Source organism: Heterocephalus glaber, unplaced genomic scaffold (genome assembly GCF_053883595.1).
Source record: "Heterocephalus glaber isolate CG9 unplaced genomic scaffold, H.glaber_assembly_v1.0 deba00000470, whole genome shotgun sequence".
In the NCBI taxonomy this organism is placed as follows: domain Eukaryota; kingdom Metazoa; phylum Chordata; class Mammalia; order Rodentia; family Bathyergidae; genus Heterocephalus; species Heterocephalus glaber.
Window position 1 is genome coordinate 13,549,424 of NW_028258145.1, and position 24,124 is coordinate 13,573,547.

The 24,124-nt window shown below is 37.3% G+C and overlaps 1 long non-coding RNA gene across 1 annotated transcript; it reads left to right on the forward strand.

Moving 5' to 3' along the window:
• The first annotated feature begins 825 nt into the window (after nucleotides 1-825).
• On the forward strand, nucleotides 826-22,588 carry LOC110349081 (uncharacterized). Its single transcript, XR_015448511.1, has 4 exons — nucleotides 826-8,273; nucleotides 15,337-15,393; nucleotides 15,976-16,078; nucleotides 18,863-22,588. It is a non-coding gene; the product is annotated as an uncharacterized LOC110349081 (long non-coding RNA).
• The last annotated feature ends 1,536 nt before the right edge of the window (nucleotides 22,589-24,124 follow it).

Below are 24,124 nucleotides of genomic sequence, written 5' to 3' on the forward strand. Positions count from 1 at the left end.
ACATGCATGTCCTATTTATTTCACTTAAGAGTATTGCCTCAGTATGCATCCATTTAGCTATAAATGCCTCTACTTTCTCATTCTTTATGGGTGAGTAGTACTCCATTTTATAAAAAAACCCCACATTATTCTTTATCCATCCTCCAGTTGATGAGCAATTGGGGTGTTTCCATGTTTTAGCTATTACGAAGTGTAAGGCTCTTTAATTTATGTACCCAGCAATAGAACTTTTTTTGATAGTCTCTTTGTTTTGAAGAGCTTCTTCTAAAAGTGGCTTGCCAAATAAATGTTACCCAAACATTTTGGGTTTCTCATTTCTTCTGGAGTTTGATTCCAGATTCTTCTCATCTCAAATAAAGAGTTGAACAAAATGAGCCAAAAACAGTGGCAAAGTTTATTAGAAAAATAAAAGTGAAGTGTGAGGATGAAACTGGCTCTGCAGAGTGAGCTTGGGCCAAATAAAAGAGGAAAAAGGAAAATAAAAGTACATCCTGGAGGATGCAGTAACCTCTTCATGGGGCTTCTTTTGTACTGTCCAAATCTTGAGGAAACCTATGCGAACTTCTACATGTGGATCCTGAGAGTTGGTGCTGGGATCCCATGCTTCAGGTTGACATCAGGTCTAGACTAACCCATTGAAAACCCGCTTGAGTTCTCTTGAGAAGTCCACATGCAGAGCTTTGGGAACTGTTCTGCACATGTATTCTGTGATCTTGTAATTAACAGGTCAGGCCTATGTCCCAGCCAGCTTTGCCATGCCCTAATCTGTCTCATCTTCAGCAGGGGAATAGGGTAGTTCCTCAAAGGGAAATCAGATATTATTATTTAAAATAAGAGAATATGCATACCTTGCTAGCAAAAATCAATAAATGTCCACTATAGGTAGACAGTAATAGTGTGTAGAATACACCCCAGAATAAGAATTGAAAATGAATTTGGGGCCCCGAATTTAGCTCGGTGGTTCTGCCACCTGCCTCGAAAGGAGAAGGACCTGAGTTCGATCCCCGGTACCAAAAAAAAAAAAATGAGTTTGAATCTGACCAATGCTGACTTTAAAATTGGGTGCAGGGACAAAGACGTCTGAAAAGGTGGTTTTTGTTTTGTTTTGTTTTGTTTACAATAAGTGGCATGATTAAAACAATGCTATAGAGGGCTGGAGGTGTACCTTAGTGGTAGAGTGTGTGTTTAGCAAGCACAAGAATCTTGATCCTTAGCAGGTTTGCTGGGATTAACCAGTAATCTTCCTCTGTCCTTCATTCTTTCTGTAAATCTCTTTCTCTTTTATTTCTCTATTTTTTCCTCTTATCCCTTTTCAGTTATCTCCTCTTAGGGTAAAATCACTCTATTGAGTGAATATTAACTGTCTATAATTTTCTGATTTGTCTTAGAGTTTGTTATATTACTATAAATTATATACCTGTGGTTAAAGGTGGCAAATTAGTAGTTTCAAAGTTTGTCATTTTCCAGTCTGTGCTTGATGCTAGTGTTATTACTGATTATACTACTTTAGCCAAGGTGACATAGTTGTGATCAATTGATCTTCCTTGTATGCCAATACCTAGATTGCCTGACAGGGGGTGGGGTGGTCATAAATAATACTATAGTCCAGTCTCAGAGAACTGAGTGCTAGGCCAAACAGGCAGCAACCTTTCATCCCTAATAAATTGAAAAGGCAGGATCCTGGGATAGACTCAAAAGCCAACAGCAAGCTACACCTACAGGACATCTCTGAAAAGTCATTTCCTAAAGAGATCTCAATAGTGGTAATAAAGCTACCTATCACAAGCAATTTACAAGCCTTAAAGCAGAAAACAAAACAAAAACAAGAAATAAAAAAGAAAGAAAAAGAAAGAAAGAAAGAAAGAAAAGAAAGCGAAAACACAGAACCAAGATGCAACCCATAACCCCCAATTCACCCCAAGGCAAATCAAGGGGGCATTGAGGTGGTAGAAATAAAAAACCACCCAGCTGAATTTTATGAAATGGTTGCAGCAGAACAAAACAAATGAATAAGTCTCTTGACAAAACCAAAACAGAGATAATTAAAGAGCTGATGACCATAATGAAAGAAATGGTTAGTGAATCTAGAGCAAATACAGATTTAAAAAAATAGAGGAGATTAGGGAAGACCTGAAAACCATGAATTACCAAACCTAGGAAAGGACAGGATTCCCTAAAACAGGTTCAAACAGATACCCAGGAGATTAAAAGTTCTAGTGAAAGTATATGCAGCAGAGTCAACTAATGTGGAGATAGAATATCAGATCTAGAAGATGGGATTGTGATTAGTGAACATTAAATGAAAGACCTCTTAAAAATAGCAAGGGACCACAAAAAATCAATCCAATTGATGCTAGGTGATGCAAAGAAGAATAATATAAGCTTAATCAAAATCAATCAAAATCAGAAGATAGCACAAAGGATATAAAAACCTGTTTGCAAAAAACAAAAAACAAAAAAAAACCTGTTCGCAGAAGTAATAACAGAAAACTTCCCAATCATGGAAAAAGAATTTGAGATACAGAGAAATGAGGCATGTAGAACTCCAGTTAGCCATGATCAGAAAAAAACTACACAAAGGCATGTAATAGTCAACATTCCAGAAATCCAACACAAGAACAGAATATTAAAAGCTGTAAGAGAAAAGAAACAAATCACCCATAAAGGAAAAACCATCAGAATCACAGCAGACTTCTCAACACAAACCTTCAAATCAAGGAGAGCTTGGAGGGAACTATTTCAAGCCCTAAAAGAACACAATCTCCAACTCAGACTGATGTACCCTCCAAAACTATCTTTCAAAATTGATGGAGAAATACTTCCATGATAAAGAATACCTGAAGAAATTCACCAAACCAGCACTGCAAAGTGCTCTGAAGGATATTCTAGAAAAAGACAACGATACCAAGAATCCGAATCGAATGAATCCACCAGGCAAAGCAAGGAGTTAGAAGGGGAATAAAGGGAATGAACAACAGGAAAATAATATGACAAACCGTCGTCAATATATATAGATTATAACCATGAATGTGAATAGTCTCAATTCACCAGTCAAAAGAAATAGATTGACAGAATGGATCAAGAAACAATGTACATAATGGTGCAAGTTTCCAATGATGAATGTCATTGTATCATATACCTAAAATGTTCCAATAAAATTAAATTAAAAAAAGAAACAATGTACAACAATATACTGTATACAAGAAACATGTTTGACTAAAAAAGCAATTCATAGACTGAAAGTCAAAGGATGGAAAACAGTACTCCATACATCAGGAACCTGGAAAAAAGCCAGGGTAGCTATTCTATTAGTAGGCAAAATGGATTTCAAGCCAAGACTGATCAGAAGAGACAAAGAAGGTCACCACATAATTGCTAAGGGAACAATCCAAGAGGAAGAGATAATCATAAATATATATGGACCAAATACTGGCACACCCAACTACATAAAACAAATACTAGTGAATATGAAAAGTCAGATAAGCACTAATACAGTTGTAATGGGGGACCTCAATACCCCACTGTCACAAATAGACAGATCAACTGAAAAAAAAACAAAAACCTAAAAAAATCAACAAAGAAACATCAGGGCTGAACAAAACCTTTGAATAGAAGGACTTAGTAGATATCTATGTAGTGTTTATCCAACAAGAACAGAATGCACATTCCTCTCAGCAACACATGGGGCTTTCTCCAAATTAGACCACATACTAGCTCATAGAACATGCATAAGTACATGCAAAGGAATTTAAATCATCCATGCATATTATCAGATCATAGTGCAATGAATTGGAAATCAGTGGCATAAGAAATCATAAAAAGTACATAAATGCATGGAAATGATATAACACCCTCCTGAACACCAATGGGTCACAGATAAAATTAAAGAAATCAGACAGTTTCTACAATTAAACAATGTCAGTATGACATGGGACTCAATGAAAGCAGTCCTATGAGGAAAATTTATAGCAGTGAGTTCCCACATCAGAAAACAGTGAGCTCCAATAAATAGCCTAATGCTCAACCTCAAGGTTGTAGAAAAAGAAGAACAAGTTAAACCCCTAGTCCATACAGGGAGGAAATTATAGAGATCAGAGCAGAAATTAATGCTATTGAGGTTATGAAAACAGTACAAAACATTACTGAATCAAAGTTGGTTCTTTGAAAAATTAAATAGACAAACCCCTAGTCAACCTTATCAAGAAAGGAAAAACCCAAATCCATGCAATTAGGAATGAAAAGAGTGAAATCACAACAGATCCTGCAGAAATACAGAGGATCATCAATACCTACTTTGAGAACCTACACGTACTCTAAGAAGGTAGAAAACTCAGAAGAAATTGACAGATTCCTAGACACATATGAATTACCGAATCTGAATCAAGAAGATATAAAAATTCTAAATGACCCAATATCAATCAGTGAAATTGAAGCAGTAAGTTTTGAAAACCACCAAGGAAAAGCCCAGGTCTTGATGGATTCACTACTAAATTCTACAAGAACTTTAGAGAGGATCTAATGCAATTATGCCTCAAACTCTAATGAAACTGAGAGGGAAACAATATTCCCAAACTCATTCCTGGAACCAAGCATTACCCTGATACCAAAACCAGAGAAGGATTGAACCAAAAAGGAACTACAGGCTAATCTCCCTAATGAACATAGATTCTAAAATAAGATACTGGCAAACAATGCAGCAAATTATCAAAAAGATTATACACCATGACTAAGTGGGATTCATCCCAAGGATGTAGGGATGATTCAACACATGCAAATCAATAAATATAACACAGCACATTAATAGAATGAAGGACATAACCATGATCACCTCAATAGATGCAGAGAAAGCATTTGACAATGTCCAGTACACACTCATTATAAAAACCGTACAGAAAATTGGAATAGAAAGTCCTTATCTCAGTTTGATAAAAGCCATGGATGACAAACCAACAGCCAACATCATACTAAATCAGCAAAACCTAAAAGCTTTCACTCTAAAATCAGGAACAAGATAAGGGTGACCACTATCACCATTCCTGTTCAATATAGTTCTGTAAACATTAACCAGAGCAATTAGACAAGAGAAAGAAATGAAAGGAATACTTATAGGAAAGGAAGAAATTAAATTATCATTGCTTGCTGATGACATGATACTCTACATAGAAGACCTCAAAAACTCCACTAAAGGACTCCTAGAATTAATAACCAAATTTGCCAGCATAACAGCATACAAAGTGAACACTCAAAAATCAATAGAATTCCTGTACATGAATAACAAACTCACTGAGACAGAAATTAGGGAAACAATATCTTTAACAATAGCATCAAGGAAAATGAAATATTTATGAATCAATCTAATGAAGGAACTAAAAGACATATATTGTAAACTACAATACTTTGAAAAACATCAAAGAGGATATCAGAAAATGGAAAGATGTCCCTTGTTCTTGAATAGGCAGAACTAATATATAGTAAAAATGGTCATACTTCCAAAACCAATATACAGATTTAACTGAATCACAATGAAAATGCCAGTAACATGCCTTACATAAATAAAGAAAACAATCCTAAAATTCATTTGGAACCAGAAGAGACCTTGAATAGCAAAAGCAATTCTGGGCAACAAGGGCAAGGCAGAAAGCATCACAATCCCCAATTTGAAGTTATACTAGAAAACTATTCTGATAAAAACAGTATGGTACTGGCGAAAAAACAGATACAAGGATCAATGGAACAGAGCAGAAGATGCAGAAAGCACTCCAAGCACCGTCAGCTATCTTACCTTTGACAAAGGGATGAAACACCTTCACTGGAAGAAAGACACCCTCTTTAATAAGTGGTTCTCAAAAACTGGCTTTCCACAGGCCAAAGACTGAAACTAGACCCATATCTGTCACCATGCACTGAGCTAAAATAAAAATAGATCAAAGATCTAAATATTAAAACAGAAACACTAAATCTGCTAGAAGAGTGAATAAGTGGAAGTCTTGAAGACATAGGTATAGGCAAAGACTTTGTGAACAAAACCTGAGATACACAGGAAATATTACAAAGAATCAACAACTAGGACCATATCAGATTAAAAAGTTTTTGCACAACAAGAGAAACCACCGATGGAGTGAAGAGACAACCCATAATGTGGATAAAATTCTTACCAGGTATTCCTCAGGCAAAGGACTAACATCTAGTATATATACAGAACTCAATTCGATCCCCGGTACCAAAAAAAAAAGTCAATGATATACAGAACTCAAAATAATCAGACCCCCTTAAATTTAAAGACCCAATCCAAAAATGAGCATCTGAAATCAACAGACACTTCTCAGGTGAGGATGTACAAACAGAAACAAATTATGAAAAATGCTCAGCATCACTGGTCATTTGAGAAATGAGATTCTATCTCACTCTAGAAAGAATGGCTATCATCAGGAAATCAACCACTAACAAATCCTGTTAAGGCTGTGGCAAAAAAGGAACGCTTCTTCGTTGCTGATGGGAGTGTAGTCTATTACAACACTATGGAAATCAGTATGGCGATTCCTCAAAAAATTAAAAATAGAAGTCCCATTTGACTCTGCTGTTCCTTTTCTAGGTATCTTCCTGAAATAATTAAAAGCATCATATCACAGTGATGCATGCATACCCATGTTTATAGCAGCACAATTTATAACAGCTAAATCTTAGAAACAGCCCAAATGCCCAACAACAGATGAATGGATGGAGAAAATGTGGCATTTGTATACAATGGAGCACTACACTGCCATAAAGAAGGATAAACTTGAGTCTTTTGTAGGAAAATGGATGCACCTTTAGACCATAATCTTAAATAAATCAGACACAAAAGTTTAAATATCATACTGTGTATCTTGTGTAAGAAACCCAAAAGGTAAATAAGGAGCATAATGATGGATAAATATTTGGAAGTAGGAAGAACATGTTCAAATAGGAAGGGGAATAAGAGAGGGGAAGAAGGGAAGGGGGAGAGAAGGAAAAAATGGTAACAAAGCTTTTGTCAATAAAGAGGGGAAGAGAGTTTGAAGGGAGGGGAGGGGAATGAGAAAAAAAGAAAAATGAAGATGTATTATGTATAGGTACAAATTCCTTATTATGATTGTGATCAATGTGTATGACAAATATGTACTAATAAAAAAAGTTTACAAAGGGGTTAAAAATGGGAGAGTCTCAATAATTCTAGTGATATTTAGATGAGGGAAGGATAGTGCTAATTGACAGAATTAGTGAATTCGAGAGGAGGAAAATGATAGAATGGAAGGAGTCAGTTGTTCCTGGAAGTAACATTTGGGATAAGGTGAGATTTGATGACATTGCCAAGGGAGAAAAGGTACAGGAAAAAGAGTAGAGGTATGAGGACACGCATTTGTGGAGCATTTCCATTTAGTAGCAGGAGGACACAGGGAAGTCTAAGATGGAACAGTTAGGACAAAAAACCAGGAGTGTCTAGTAACACAGATAATAGAAGAAGAGAGTTTTTAAGCAGAGAGGTGGTCAATTTTGGAAATATACCAGAGAAATGTAGTAGAAGATAACTAATAAGAGATAATTTGCCTTTACAGTGGCAAATCATCATGAGCTTTTTGGAAAATGGTTTCAGAATAGAGATGTGGGTGGAAATCAGATTGTAGGGAAGTTTGATGAACGGAAATTGAGAGATGATAGATAGATAGGCCAATCATGATGAAATGATAGCAGTGTATGGTAAAGCAAAGTTTTTAGAAGGGGAAAAGACTGGTTATAGACCAAGAGGAATGTTTCAATAGAGTAGGAAAAACACAGAAGTTATGACTGATGTTATGACCAGAATACTCAGTGATGTAGGCAAGGATGGAATCAAGTGGATAAGTGGAAGGAATAACCATGGAAAAGAGAATTTATCTTAGCCTAAGATTGACAGAAAGAGTTTCTGATGTGAATGAGATTTCATATTGAGGAAGAATGTTGGAGAAACTTGTATCTAATGGTCCAATCTTCTTAGGAAGTCTGCTGTAAGGAGATCAGTTTTGCTGACATAAATGACCAATTTATTCACTAGTAGGATATGTGTGGATCTTACTCCCTCTTATGTAGTAGCCAGAATGAAAATTTATTTTTGAAATATGTATTTTTCTTATTTTTAGGGATATTTCTTTCTGTATGATGTTAAATATGTAAAAGAAGAGACTAGAGAGAATGCAATTTGTCCCCCACATTTGGACCATGCGTTACAATCCAAAGATGATCACAAGAAACATGATGGTGTCCTCCTGTCTCACAAGGTAAAACATTTGATAAATAATCTTCTCTCCCTCTCTCTACTCTTTAAATAACTTCCCCCAAATAGATTGCTTACTGTCTTATTTCCTTAAAAAGCTATTTAATGGCTAAAGATCAAAAATACCTTAAGCTGTTTTCCAAACCACAGTTGCCACTTTAGAAAGTACAATGGGAAGACTAGATTTTTCCTTCCAGAAATCCACATACAAAGTTGTAGATTTCTTATTCATGGTATGATGCTAAGCTGAATTTTAGTTTTCCTACTAAGTTAAAAAAATAATGAGTTTCTTTCTTTTTGTTTTGTTTTGTTTGTTTTTTTGTGATAAGATCTTGCTATGTAGTTCAGGTTGGCCTTGAACTCACTATATAGCCCATGCTGACCTTGAACTCGAAGTGATCCTGCTGCCTCAGCTTCTCCTGCGTGCTGGGATTATAGGGATGTGCCACCATGCTTGGCCTAATGATGAATTTCTGAATACACTGAGATCTGTATATCTGAGAGGTCCTCATCTGCATACCCAACCACCCACAAATGGGAAATATTTTTTAAAAATTGCATCTGTTGTGAACCTGTATAGAATTTTTCTTATCATTATTTCCTCAATAATTCAGTATCACAATTATTTATATAACATTTATAATATTATAAATAATCTAGTGATGATTTAAATAAATGAGAGGATGTGTATAGGTTATATGCAAATACTGCACCATTTTATAGAGCAGACTTGACATCTGGAGATTTTTGGTATGTGTGGGGATTCCTGGAACCAGCCTTTGTCAGATATTGAGGGGCAATTACATTAGAGCTAAACTTGTTCTTAAATTCATGCTTACTTTTAAAAATGTATGCTCTGCTTAAAGTTTTGTTCCTGTTGTTTGCGATCATGTACATTACTAAAACACTTTTATTTCTGTAATCAAGATCTCTCAACTTAATAAATAGTATCCCTTTTGTGTACAGGAAAAGAATAAGCTGAACTATTCTTATTCACAGGTGACATAATGTAAGACCGCTGTCCTTACCAAATGCTCCGAGGAGCTGACTGTAGTGAAGCACACCCAGGGATCCCAGCGGTGCCTCCAGAATGTAAGACCAAAGGTCTTACCAAATGCTCCAGGGAGCTGAATTGGAGCACACCTGGGGATCCCAGTGGTGCCTCCAGAATGTAAGACCGAGGACCTTACCAAATGCTCCAAGGAGCTGGAGTGGAGCACACCCGGGGATCCCAGCGGTGCCTCCAGAATGTAAGACCAAAGGCCTTACCAAATGCTCCAAGGAGCTGGAGTGGAGCACACCTGGGGATCCCAGCGGTGCCTCCAGAATGTAAGACTGAGGGCCTTACCAAATGCTCCAAGGAGCTGAAGTGGAGCATACCCGGGGATCCCAGCGGTGCCTCCATAATGTAAGACCAAGGGCCTTACCAAATGCTCCAAGGAGCTGAAGTGGAGCACACCCAGGGATCCCAGTGGTGCCTCCAGAATGTAAGACCAAAGGCCTTACCAAATGCTCCAAGGAGCTGACTGCAGCGAAGAACACCCGGGAAGGAACACACCGGACAAGTTGGAAAGTGAAACAGACCTTAGTCTGGCCAGAGGGCACTCCCAAAGCAAAGTAGCTTAGAGAGGCGTTAGTCCAGAGTCCCAGGCTCTTTTTATAGGGGCTTGCAGGGGAGTTAACAGCCTAAATTTACAGAAGAAGGAACAAAGGTTTAGTGGTCTTACATTTGTATGTTAATTAGCCTGACATGTACTGGTAGCAGATGCTTTGTAGATTGTTCTATAGATAGTGGTGTCCAGGGAACAAAGAGTTGGATAATTAAGACTAATACGGATCTTATCTAGTGTCCTGGAACTAAGAAGCATCTTTATCTATTTACTCACATTCAATCACAGTTGGGGCTAGGGGAGTTTTATGATTACAGAGTTATGCAGTCCTACATTGATTCTATACATAGAAGACCCCCCAAAATTCCACCAGAAAGCCCCTAGAACTAATAAAAAAATTCAGCAAAGTAGCAGGATACAAAATTAGTACACAAAATTCAATAGCATTTCTCTACACAAACAATGAATACACTGAGAAATAAATCAAGAAAACATTACCTTCAAATTAGCTTCAAAAATATTAGTATTAACCTAACCAAGGAAATGAAAGACCTCTATAATGAAAATTATAGTACTCTGAAAAAGGAGATTAAATAGAATACCAGAAAATGCAAAGGCATTCTTTGTTCCCGGATAGAGAAAACTAATATTGTCAAAGTGGCCATATATCAAAACCAATTTATACATTTAATGCAAATCCAATCAAAATACCAACATCATTCCACACAGAACTAGAAAAACAATCCTACAATTCATATGGAACAGGAAGAGACCCAGAACAGCAAAAACAATCCTAGGGAGGAAGAACAAAGAAGCAGGCATCACAGTCCTGGATCTCATGCTATATTACAAAGCTATGGTGATAAAAACAGCATGGTACAGCACAAAACTAGATATGTAGATCAGAGGAACAGAATACAGGATGCAGAACCAATTCCAGGCACACTCAGACATCTTATCTTTGACAAGGGGAGAAAAACAGAGGCTGAAGAAAATAGAGCTTCTTCAACAAATAGTGCTGGGAAAACTGGTTGTCCACATGCAGAAGATTGAATCTAGACCCATCTCTTTTTTTAAATTTAATTTTATTGGTACATTTTAGGTATACAATATAATGACATTCATCATTGGAAATTTGCACCTTTACATAATCTCTCTTGGTTCTTATTTTTCCCCCTTCCCCTGCCCTCCCTTTAACTCCTCTACCCCTCCTTATTTACAAAGACTTTATTTCCATCTTTTCATTTTCTCATATTAATTCCATTTCCTTCTTTCCTTTCCCCTACCCCTCTCACTTCCTCTTCCCCTTTGCCCCTTTTTTTCCTATTTAACATTGTCTATTATACCTTTTACAGACCTGTCTCTTTAACCATGTACTAAACTAAAATTAAAATAATCAAATACCTAGGTATTAAAATAGAACCAATTTGCTGGAAGGTGAAATGGGTAAAACTATTGAAGACATAGGCTTAGGCAATTAGTTTCTGAACAGAATTCCAATGACACAAGAAATAGAACCAAGAGTCAACAAATGGGATTATATCAAATTAAAATCTTCTGCACAGCAATGGAAACCACCAACAGAGTAAAAAGACAACCTACACAATGGCAAAACATTTTTCCAGCTATACCTGAAACAGGACTAATATCTATGATATATAAAGAACTTAAAATTAGAACCCCTAAATAAAAGACCCAATCAAAAATATTCAATTGAAATGAATAGACACTTCTCAAGAGGAAACATACAAATGGCTAATAAGTACATGAAGAAATCTCCAACATCTCTGGTCATTAGAGAAATGCAAATTAAAACAGCACTGAGATTCCATCTTGCTCCAGAAAGAATGGCTATCATCAAGAAATCAAATAAATGCTGGCAAGGTTGTATGTGTGTGGAAGGAACCCTCCTACATTGTTGGTGGGAATGTAAACTAGCACAACCACTATGGAAATAAGTATGGAATTCCCCAAAGAATTAGAAATTTCATTTGACCCAGCTTTCCCCTTCTAGATATCCTTCAGAAAGTGTTAAAGATATAATATTATAATGCTACATGCATACCCATGTTGATAGCATCACAACTCATAACAGCTAAATCTTGAAAGTGGCCTGTATGTCCACAAACAGATGAATGGATAAAGAAAAAGTGGTGTATACACATAATGGAGTACTATTCAAGCATAAATAAGGATAAATTTGAGTCATTTGTAGGAAAATAATCTTGAGACCATAATCTTAAGTGAAATCTGACTCACAAGATCAAATATCACATGGTTTTTCTTATATGTATAATCCAAAGTATAAATAATTCAGAAGAAAATAAATGATAGCTTATAGGAAACAAGAAGCAAATGGGAAGGGATGTAGGGAAGAGGGGGAGGGGGAGGGGAGGGGAAAGGGATGTAGAAGGATTGAGGTGTGATGTGTATGTGTACCAGCCCTCCAAGAGGAAGATATTCATTATGTGTCACACATGTATACTAATAAAAAATACATAGTATCCCTTTGGGGTAGGAATTAGGGTTTGCACAACTCAACTTTCTCATCTATTGATATATTTATTCTTCTCTTTTTTCATTTTTTAAGCCAAAGAGATTAACAGACACTTTAATTCCTGAAGAATTTCATATTGTGTCAAATACAGGAGTTTCAGGTTTGGAGTGCTACGATGAGTGTGTATATGACACACATCAAATACCTGACATGTTGAAGTATTTTCTCCTTCCCATGCCTAGAAAAACCTGGGGACAGCACAGGTGTATCCTGGTGTAATGAGAAAACGCAGGGTAGCAGCCCTAATATAATTTAAAAAGCTAATGAAGACTTCATGGTTTGGGATTTTAGTAATTAAATGACTAAATTGTTCTCTGTTCCTTTCTGCAGTTTTAAATTTAAATTTTAAAAACTGGAACTTTGTTCCAAATATTGACTGTATCTTTTAAGTATGGGTTGTACATGGTCATAACCATGCAGACAAAGGAAAGTAGCCCTGTGAGTCAGAATCGCAGACTGCAGACTTGTCATCTCATTGTCTTTGATTTTCTGTTTATGGGATTGAAAATGAGATCTTGGTTATATTTTCTGAGACAACATTTGAATGTTTCATAGTTTTGTTTTTCTTTTTGTTTTTTTTTGGTACCGGGCATCGAACTCAGGTCCTTGTGCTTGTGAGGCAGGTGGTAGGACCACTGAGCTAAATCCCCAGCCCTGAATGTTTCATAGTTTAAAAAAGAACTTGGGATTTTTGTTTGTTTTTTCTTTCTGAGACAGGATCTCGCTATGTAGTTTAGGCTGGCCTTGAACTCACCAAATGCCCTTGAGCTTTTGGCAATTCTCTTGGCTCAGCCTCTTGGGTGTTGGAATTATAGGCATGTGCCACCACACCTGGCTATAAAACAACTAGAACTTTGGACTAAGGTTTTATAATAAAGCATGGAGAAGCTGCTGTTCCTTGTTTGTTATGTAGTATGTACGTTATATGGCATTTCTTTGTGAGAGTGTTTCAAACAACAGTTGGCCAAAGACAACTAAATGGAACTCATTTTTAGGGGTATTTTTAGATTTTAATGTAATTCCAAACTCATGAAAAAGTTGTAAAAACAGGACAAGGAATTCCAATATACCTTCTTTCCTGATTCAGAATGTTTATTATATTTGGCCTCATTTGCTTTTACACACACACACACACACACACACACACACGAATGTCAAACTATTTAAGAGTAAATTTGAGGGCTGAGGGTTTAGCTCAGTGGTTACACCGCCTGTACCACAAGTGCAAGGACCCGAGTTTGATCCCCAGTACCAAAAAAAAAAAAGAGTAAATTTAAGACATCATATTCCTGTACTACCAAATAATGAAATGTATATTTCCTGGAAACCCATTAACTATGGATCTTTGGATGACTTTTTTAAGCTACATCTTTTTAAAAAAATATTTATTAGCTGGTAGTTTACCCTCTAGACTCATTGATTTCTGTTATATTTCATGGTTTTTTTAGTAGCTCTTGTACTATGTGACATTGTAAATGTCACATTTATTTAACAATTTTTAAAATTATTGTATATTTTTAATATAGAACAATGATGTTTATTTTGGGGAATTGGTACATGCATATAACATATGTTGATTTTCAATCCCTTTCCTCCTGTTTTCCCTTTTCTCCCTACTCCCCATCACCTTCCCCATTTCCAAGAGTCTACCTTCTAGTTTCCTATCATCTCTCCTTTATTAGTTTAGTTATTTTTGAGATAGGGTCTCATCATGTAGTTCAGGCTGGCCTTGAACTCACTATATGTAGCCCAGGATGGCCTCAAACTCATGGCAATCCTCCTGCCTCAGCCTCCCAAGTGCTGGAATTATAGGCATGTGCCGCTACACCCAGCCTGAGTCTGTTTTTTTAAAGCTTATTTATTTATTTATTTATTTATTTATTTATTTATTTATTTTGGTACCAGGGATCAAACTTAGGACCTTGTGCTTTTGCTTGTAAGGCAGGCAGTGGCACTAGGAGCTAAATCCCTGGCCCTCTTAGTCTGTTTATTTATATTTTAGGTTTCTTGTATAAGACAAAATGTAATATTTAACTTTCTGAGTCTAGCCTATTTTTCTTAAGGTGATGGTCTCAAGTTCCATCCATTTTCTGCAAATGACCTGATTTCATCTTTCTTTGTGACCAAATAATATTCCCTTGTGTATATATACTACATTTTCTATGTTCATTCATGTGTTTGTGCGCATCTAGGTTGTTCCTGGAGCTTAGCTATTGTGAATTGTGCCACTGTAAACACATATGTATGTGTCACTATAATATTATATCTTTAATTCTTCTGAGAACATACCCAGAAGTGGTAATGCTGGGTGATTATTTCTATTTCTAGTTACTTTCAGGAATTTCCATATTGATATCAAGAGCTATACTAGTTTACCTTCTCACCAAAGAAACAGGAGAGTTTCTTTTTCCTCCAGATGTTCATTTGTTGTATTTTGTGTTCTTCTTCTCTTTTTTTTGTACCGAGATCAAACTCAGGATCTTGTGCTTGCTAGGCAGCTAAATCCCGAGCCCCATATTTTGTGTTCTTAATGACAGCCATGCTGATCGGGATAAAATGAAATCTCAAAATTGTTCTGATTTGTATTTCCCTAATGGCTAACGATGTTGAATATTTTTAATGTATCTATTGTACTTCATATACCACTTGAACTTTTTTTGAGAAGTGTCTATTCAGTTCATTTGTCCTTTTTTTGATTGAGTCATTTATTTTGGGAGGGTTAGCTCTTCAGTTCTTTATATATTCTTGGTATTAATCCTCAGTGGGAAGAGAAGTTCTCTGTGCTGCTGAGGCCTAAGCCACTCCCTTGTGCATGCTAAGCACATAATCTAACACTGAACTACATCCCCGGGCCCCAATCATTCTCTTAAAATCACATGTTCTTGTCTTATTCATTGTAGCAAATATACTACTCTTCTCACGGATAGTGAAAACAGGCTATTGCTCTTCCCATCCATGTACGTATGGTCTATTTTACAGTGTTGTTTAGAAAGAATGATTATGTTCACATGTATTCTTTTTGTTGATATTTTATTAAACAAAAGTATAGCAGGAACCCAAAACAATAATTTTCTACAGTTCTATTATCTAATTAGTTGTTTTCACATGTCCAATTGCATATTCAAATCTATACAAATGTAAATAGTATTTAGTATGAAACACTTGTATTCTACATTTAACGATTAGTATTTTGTTGCGGTCTTCTTTCTTTTGTCCTTTTTCTTCTCTCACACTGGGTGTTGGTCTCTCCACATTTTTTTATATGTTCTGACCATCTTACATAATAGTTATATAGAATCTTTGGAGGGGAGAATTATTTTCTTTTAAGAAAAGGATCATACTATTTACATGTTTTCTTGGTTTTTAAAAATTCTATTACTAATATCCCACTAGATGAATAGATACAGGTCTAGTGCTTTGAAATATTACTGTTAACATTCCATAATTATACATTTTATTTATATATTTTATATTCTTTTTGTTATTTGAGCATGAGATGTTAAAATGTTATTTACATTTTGGCCACCTTAATCTTCTAGGAAACGTAATAGAAGAGTGGAAGTGGTCCAACTGAGTGAAGTGATGAACACTATGCTAGAGAGGGCTGGTGTAGAAAATGAGGAATATGCAGGACCAACCAAGGTAATTGCAAAAAATCAGTGTAATTCAGTGTTCAAGAGCACGGGCTCTGGAGGCAGAGTGCCTGGGTTAGAATAATAACAAACATAAAGTACCCAGAAAAGTGCCCAGCATGTAATAAAATTATATAATTAATTATTAGTATAGTCAGTCATTATTTACTAATAAGGATGTTTTCTGAGAAATGCATCATTAGACAATTTTGTCATTGTGAGAACATCATTACACAAACCTATGTGGTATAGCTTGCTATGCACACAGGCTGTATGATGTAGCGTATGACTACAGCAAATTAACTATACTGACTGCTATAGGCACTTATAATACAATGACAAGTATTTGTGCATCATCTTCTGGGACCACTGTCATATATGTGGTCTGTTGTTTACTGAAATGCCATTATGTATCACATGACTGTATTGTTACATGTGTCACTGAACATAGGCATCACTGCTTTTAAGATCCTTATTATGTATTTATTTTCAATTGTTATATAATAATTGTGCATATTCATGAAATAAGTAGGTTTTTGAATATATGTCTAAAACTTGGAATGATCAGCCTGGAGTAACTGGCATAACCAGAACCTCTAACATTTATCATTTCTGTGTGTTGCGAACATTTAAAATCCTCTGCATGGGGTATGTTGAAATATACAAGTAATTGTCAGTTATACTTATGCTGTTGTGCTGTGGAACATTAGAAGTTATTAACCATTAACCATTCTCTCTCCATCCCCTTCCGAGCCTCTGGTAACCATTATTCTACTTTCTACTTCTATGAGATCAGTGATTTTAGCTTCCATGTATAAGTGAGAACATACAGTACCTGCCTTTTTGTGCTTGACTTATTTTACCTAACACAGTGTGTAATGATGGGATAGCATGCGTTTTTATGGCTACGTAGTATTCCATTATGTACGTGCACCACATTTTCTTTATCCATTCTTTGCTTCATGCAATTTCCATTTTTTTGCTGTTATGAATAGTAGTGTAATAAATACAGAAGTGCAGCTATGTCCTTGACACACTAATTTTCTTTCCTTTGAATATATTTCTAAGTAGAGGGATTTCTGGATCATACTGTAGTTGTATTTGTAGTGTTTTGAAGAACCCCTATACTGTTTTCCATAGTGGCTATACTAATTTACATTCCCTCTAAAATGTGTGCTTCCCTTTTAATGTATCCCTACCAGCATTTATTATTTCCTTCAAAAGACTTCATTACTTTATATACTATTAAAAAACTCTGCCAGTTAAACCGTGCTTTCTTACCACTTGTAACTTTTATTTTGTACTTAATGAAAAAACTCTTCCAACCTTACATCGAAATTTTTTTCTTTATTAGAGCTATTTCTTTCTGTCTTTTTTTTTTTTTTTTTTTTTTTGGTACCGAGGATCTAACTTGGGACCTTGTGCTTGCAAGGCAGGTGCTGGAACCACTGATCTAAATCCCCGGCCCAGGGCTATTTCTTTTTTGTTTGATATATTTTTTACTTGTATGTGTTTAAACCTTACAAAAAAAATTAGTAGAAGATAATCTGATGGAGCCTTTACCCATTGCCTTAGTTGTATCTTCTGTTGCTATAATGGAGTACACAATGTCTCAAATTTATAAACAGTAGGAGTTTATTTGACTTATGGTTCTGGAGGCTGGCGAGTTAAAAAGCATGGCAGCAGCATCTGGCAAGGGCCTTTATGCTACATCATTCCATGGTGGAAGGTGAAAGGGCAAGTGATCTCATAGAATAGGGAGAAGAAATTGGCCTGAAGTAAGCAGGAGGCTATTTATGTGATAATGACAGCATTAATCCACTTATAAGGCCAGAGCCCTCATGTTCTAATCACCCCTTAAAGGCCCACCTTTTGTTTTTGTTTGGTTTTTGAGACAGGATCTTGCTATCCAGTTCAGACTGGTCTTGAACTCACTATGTAGCCCATACTGTCCTCGAACTCACAATGATCCTCCTGCCTTAGCCCCACACATGCTGGGATTACAGGTGTGTGCCACCACATCTGGCTAAAAGTCCTACCTTTTAATATTGTTACAATAGCAATTAAATGTCAGCATATATTTTGAAGGGTCATTCAAGTCTAGCACCCAAATTCTCCCACCTGTTATTTACATGGTTCCTTATTCATTTTTCATTCTCATTCCCTATTGTATATGCATAGTTTCTTTCTCATCTATTCTAAATTGGAGACATCTAGCCTCTACTACCATATATCATAGGGTTTATTTGTACCAATAAGGACATTCTCTTAAATATCCATAGTATTAAAATCAAGACATTACCTAACATAGTCCATAGCCAAATTTCATATTTCATCAGTTATCCCTGTAATGGCTTTCATAGCTACTTCTGCTTAGCCTGGCATCCCAGCATCACACAGCACTTCTAGTTATCAAGTTCCTTTGGACACAGTTCTGTGGCCTTTATTGTTTTTCTTGACCTTGATCATTTTGAACAGCACAGGCCAGTTATTCTGTCAGATATTCCTTAGTTTTGGCTTGTCTGATGTGTGCTCATAGTTACATTCATGTTTTAAAAGTTTTTGGAAGGCATAGCATACAAGCAATATTGTCACCTTCTCAGTGTGCCATACAAAAATGTGCACAGACAGATTTTAAAAATCATATATTATTTTGTGTGTGTATATATGTGAAAAAGCAATGAAATAAATTAATCCTGTTACTAAAACTTGTTCAGAGTTCTCACCTCCTAAAATGTCTTTTTAACTGATAATACTATCCTAAGTACTGATTATTTTACTTATCTTCTGTCAGATGCACCAGCTATTACATATGTTAAAGAAGGAGCAGAACATCTACAACACAGTATTTCATGAACTTATTCTACAAGTCAGTGTGGACTGTGCAGATAGAGGAGAGGTACTGTCCCAAATCTGGTTAGAGCTATTGTTAGAGTCTTTTATTTGTTTCCTTTTTTTGGTAGTACTTAGGACTGAACCCTAGAATTACAGATGTGTACCACCATGTGGGCTCCTTTTTATTTTTTATTTTGAAACAGAGTCTCCTTAAGTTGCCCACTTTGGGCTCAGACTTGCAGTCCTCCCGCCTCAGCCTCTTGAGCTGCTCAAATTACAGGTGAGCCACCATGGTTGGCCTAGTTTCCTTTTGAATTTTATTTTATTTTATTTTATTTTATTTTATTTTATTTTATTTTTTGGTACCAGGGATCACACTTGGGACCTTGTGCTTGTGAGGCAGGCAGCAGAACCACTGAACTAAATCCCAGGCCCTACAAGTCTCTTATCAGATAACATAGTTTGAAAATACTCTCTCTCATTCTCTGTGTAGTCTTTACTTAATGGTGATGTTTGATGTGTGTAAAGTTCAGACTCTGATGAATCTAATTTGTTTGGGTTTTTGTTGTTGCTTGTGCTTTTTGTATCATATCTAAAAACCCATTGCCATCCCATTGTCCCTTTGTTATCTGGGTCCAGAGGTTCCTTTACAGGAAAGTTAAAAAATTATAATTCAGTTTCTTGGATATATACTATATATATATAGGTTATCTTCACATTTTTTTTGTATTATTATATATTTTTTGGGTGGACTCTGTATATATGATACCAACTTCTTGAAAATCACATACCGCTTCTAAAAACACATATAGCTTCTTTATCAGAATTTAGTTGATTTCTCATTCTGAGTGGAGAGAAAATAAAACCTGTTTTTTTCTCTGGGAGCATACAGATTGTTGGTTTCAGCATCAATCATTTTGTTGAATGAAGTTTGCAGGCTGTTACTTTCAGGTTTTTTAGGAGAAGGTAAGTGAAGGAGTGTGCATAGCAGAAACTCTAGAACCGTACTGCTTGCTGTGCAACTTTGGACAAGTCACATAACTATTCTGGGCTTCTGTTTACCCCCATAAAAATTGGGATTTTAATATTACCTATTTTTTAGGGTTATTATGAGGATTAAAATTGTTAATATAAATGACACATTTAGAATGGTATCTGGCACCTGAGTATTCAGTGCTGACAGAAGAGATACTTTTATTTTAGTACCTTTCTGTAAAATTTTATGTTACAAATATTCAGAAATATAAAACATTATAATGAACACTCCTGAAACATCCTGAATTACTGAATGTTAGCTATTACAGTGTACTTGTTTTTTTTTTTTTTTTGGAGACAGGATCTTGCTTTGTAGTTCAGGCTAGTCTTGAACTCACTATATAGTTCGGTGCAGCCTCAAACTCCTAGCAATTCTCCTGCTTCAGCCTCCCGAGTGCTGGGATTACAAGCATGTGCCACCATGCCCAGCTATGAATGTTAACTATTACAGTGGTGCCACAGTTCACAAACTTAATTCTCTCTGTGATTCTGGTCACAAACTGAATTAGATGAGAACTGAATCAAATTTCCCCACAAGTCAACATCTAACCTTACCATTGAATTTGATTTGGTTGTTGTGCAATTGAGTTTACAACCAGAACTATAAAAGTTTGTGAACCAAAGTAACACTGTATTTCATGCTTGTTTCATACCTTTTTTTTAGGAAACAGAATTTTATAGAAGCACTTGAAATTTAAAAAAATACTTCTTTCCATTATCTTCCTTCTCTTTCCAGAGTTAATTACTAGTCAGCAGATGTTATGTAACTTTCTTGTCCATGTTTTTATATTTCACTACAGATTTACTTATCAAAAACTATAGTATATTGTTGTTTCATATATTTTCAAAATTTAGTTTTACCAACCAAAACTATGCTTTTGTGATTTGTCCATTCTAATGCATATAGAATAAATTATTTTTATTGCTATCTAACATTAAATTATATGACTAAATAATAATTTATGCATCTATTTCTCAGTAGAAATTGATTTTTTAATTAATATTTTATTATTAATATAGCTAACATTTATGAAGTACTTGCTATATGTCAGGCACTATACTAAGCTCTTAACTATGCCAACTCCTCCAGGCATTGTTATTATATACGTCTTGTAAATCTTTCCTCTTTTTTTTTTTCTCGGTACCGGGGATCAGAACTCGGGTCCTTGCGCTTGCGCAGCAGGTGGCGAAACCACTGAGCTAAATCCCCCGCCCTCCTCGTTTGGGAGTTTTCTAGGGCTATAAACCTAGAAGTAGACATGCCTGTCCTTATCCTTGCTAAATTTTATGAAAGTGTTCCACAAAGTGGTTGTACCAATGTGTCAGTCAGTGTATGAGACCTCTGTTTTGTCCACATCTTTCACCAGTGTGCTGGGCATGATATTGCTTTTCCTAGGGGTATAGGTGAGTTTAGTAGTTCTGTTTTAAATTTAGTGAATCTACTCCATCTTAAAGTTTTTGCTCTATTTCAGAGGTTAGCAAACTTCCTATGCAGGGCCAGATAGTAAGATAGGGTTTCCGACAAAACTGTTAACCTTTGTAACATGAGCTGTTGTAGAAACAAAGCAACCAAGGACAATATGTGAACCTGCCTGTGTCTATTAAAGCTTTATTTATTGACACTAAAAATTGAATTTTGGGCCAGGGATTTAGCTCAGTGGTTCTGCTGCCTGCCTTGCAAGCTCAAGGTCCTGAGTTCGAACTCTGGTACCAAAAAAAAATTGAATTTCATAAAATTTTCATTTGTTATGAAAAAATATTCTGTTTTTTAACTAGCAAAAAATATAAAAAAGAAGATTAAAATGTAAAAACTAAACATGTAAAAATTTTAGCTCATCAATCATACAAATATACAAATGGTAGGCAGATTTAACCTACAGGCTTTGCTAACCCTAAACTCTTTTTCTGCTAAAATTGTATTTACTTGAGTGTATTGTATACAAAAGGATATATTTGATTGCATTTTAATTTTTTATTTCATTAAAAATAACATGACAAAGTATATGTGTCATAAAATTTTTAAAAAATACAAACAAAAATGAAGAAAAATCAGTGTCATAACCCACAGATTACTACTCTAAATACCACTGCTCAGATTTTGTAATTTCTCTGCTCAAAATTGTACATGACCAGGCTGGCATTTAGCTCAGTGGCTCTGCTGCCTGCCTTGAAAGTGCAAGGTCCCAAGTTCGATCCCCAGTACCAAAAAATAAATAAATAAATATATAAAAATAATTTGTACATTTTTGGGGCATGTTCTCTGTGATGAGGGACACCGCGATTGTGTCCACAGGTTTGCATGTCTGGAACGGGCTGGAGGGGAGTGTTCCCCATGATGAGTGGCCCCACAACAGTATCCACAGGTGTGCCTATCTGGAATTGCCTGGAGCAGCATGTTCCATGCGATGAGGGACCCTGCAATGGCGTTCAGAGTTGTGCCAGTATGGTACGGGATAGAGCTGCATGTTCCTCACAACCAGGTCCCCATGACATGCTCCACAGGTGTGCCTGTCTCGAATGGGATGGTGCAGCCTGTTCCCTGCAGCAAGCAACCCCATGTTGAAGGACCCTGCACCATTGTCCACAGGTGTGCCTGTCTGCAGAGTGCTCAATTGGCATGTTCCCCACAACTACAGTCCCCGTGACTACTTCCACAGGTTTGCCTGTCTGGAATGGGATGGTGCAGCCTGTTTCCCGCGATGAGTGAGCCTGGGACGAGGGACCCCACAATGGCATCCACACATGTGCCTGTCTGGAATGGGATGGAGTGGCATGTTCCCCTCGACCAGGGACACCGTGACTGTTTACACAGATGTGCCTGTCTGTAATGGTCTGGAGCTGCATGTTTCCCTGATAAAGGACCCCCCAATGGGATCCACAGGTATGCCTGTTTGGAATGGGTTGGAGTGGCATGTTCCCTGACACGAGGGAGCTCGCAAGGACTTCCAAAGGTGTACTTGTCTAGAACGGGCTGGAGTGGCATATTCCCCATGTTAAGGGACCCCACGATGATATCCACAGGTGTGCCTGTCTGGAATGGCTGGAGTGGCCTATTCCCTGAGACAAGGGGCACTGCGATGGTGTCCACAGTTTTGACTGTTTGGAATGCGGTGGATCAGCACGTGCCCATCGGAGAGAGACACCATGATGGCATCCACAGTTGTGCCTATGTGGAATGGGCTGGTGTGGCATGTTCCCCGTGACTAGGGACCCTGTGATGGAGTCCACAGTTATGCTTCTCTGGAACGGGCTGGGAGTTTTCCCTGGATGAGGGACCCTGTGACAGCATCCACAGGTGTGCCTGTCTGTAAAAGGTTGGAGTGGCGTGTTCTCTGCGACGAGGTACCCCGCAACAGCATCCTCATGTGTCCCTGGCTGGAACGGTCTCGAGCGGCATGTTCCCTGCATCTTGAGAACCTGCGATGGCATTCACAGGTGTGTCTGTCTGTAATGGGATGGATTGGTGTGTTCCTGTGATGAGGAACCCCTGACGGCATCCACAGTTGTGCCTGTCTGTAATGAGATGGAGGGGCATGTTCCCCAAGATGAGGGACACTGCGACAGTGTCCACAGGTTTGCATGTCTAGAACGGGTTTTCCCCATGATGAGCAGCCCCGCAATGGCATCCACAGGTGTGCCTGTCTGGAGTGGGCTGGAGCAGCATGTTCCACATGACAAGGAAGGGACCCCTCAATGGCATCCAAAGTTGTGCCAGTATGATACGGGATGGAGTGGCATGTTCCCTGCACCCAGGTCCCTCTGACATCCTCCCCAGGTTTGCCTTTCCGGAAAGGGATGGTGCGGCCTGTTCCCCACAATGAGTGACCCCACGTTGAAGGACCCTGCGAAGATGTTCACAGGTGTGCCTGTCTGGAATGGGCTAGAGTGTCATGTTCCCCGCAAAGAGGGACCCTGCGCCATCATCCACAGGTGTGCCTGTCTGGGAAGGGCTGGATTGGCGTGCTCCCTACAACTAGGGTCCCCCTATTTCCTCAGGTTTGCCTGTCTGGAAGGGGATGGTGTGGCCTGTTCCCCATGATGAGTGACCCCGTGATGAGGGACCCTGCAACGGCGTCCACACATGTGGCTGTCTGGAATGGGATGGAGCATCATATTCCCCTTAATGAGGGACACCTTGATGGTTTACACAGGTGTGCCTGTCTGGGCTGTGTGTTTCCCCAATGAG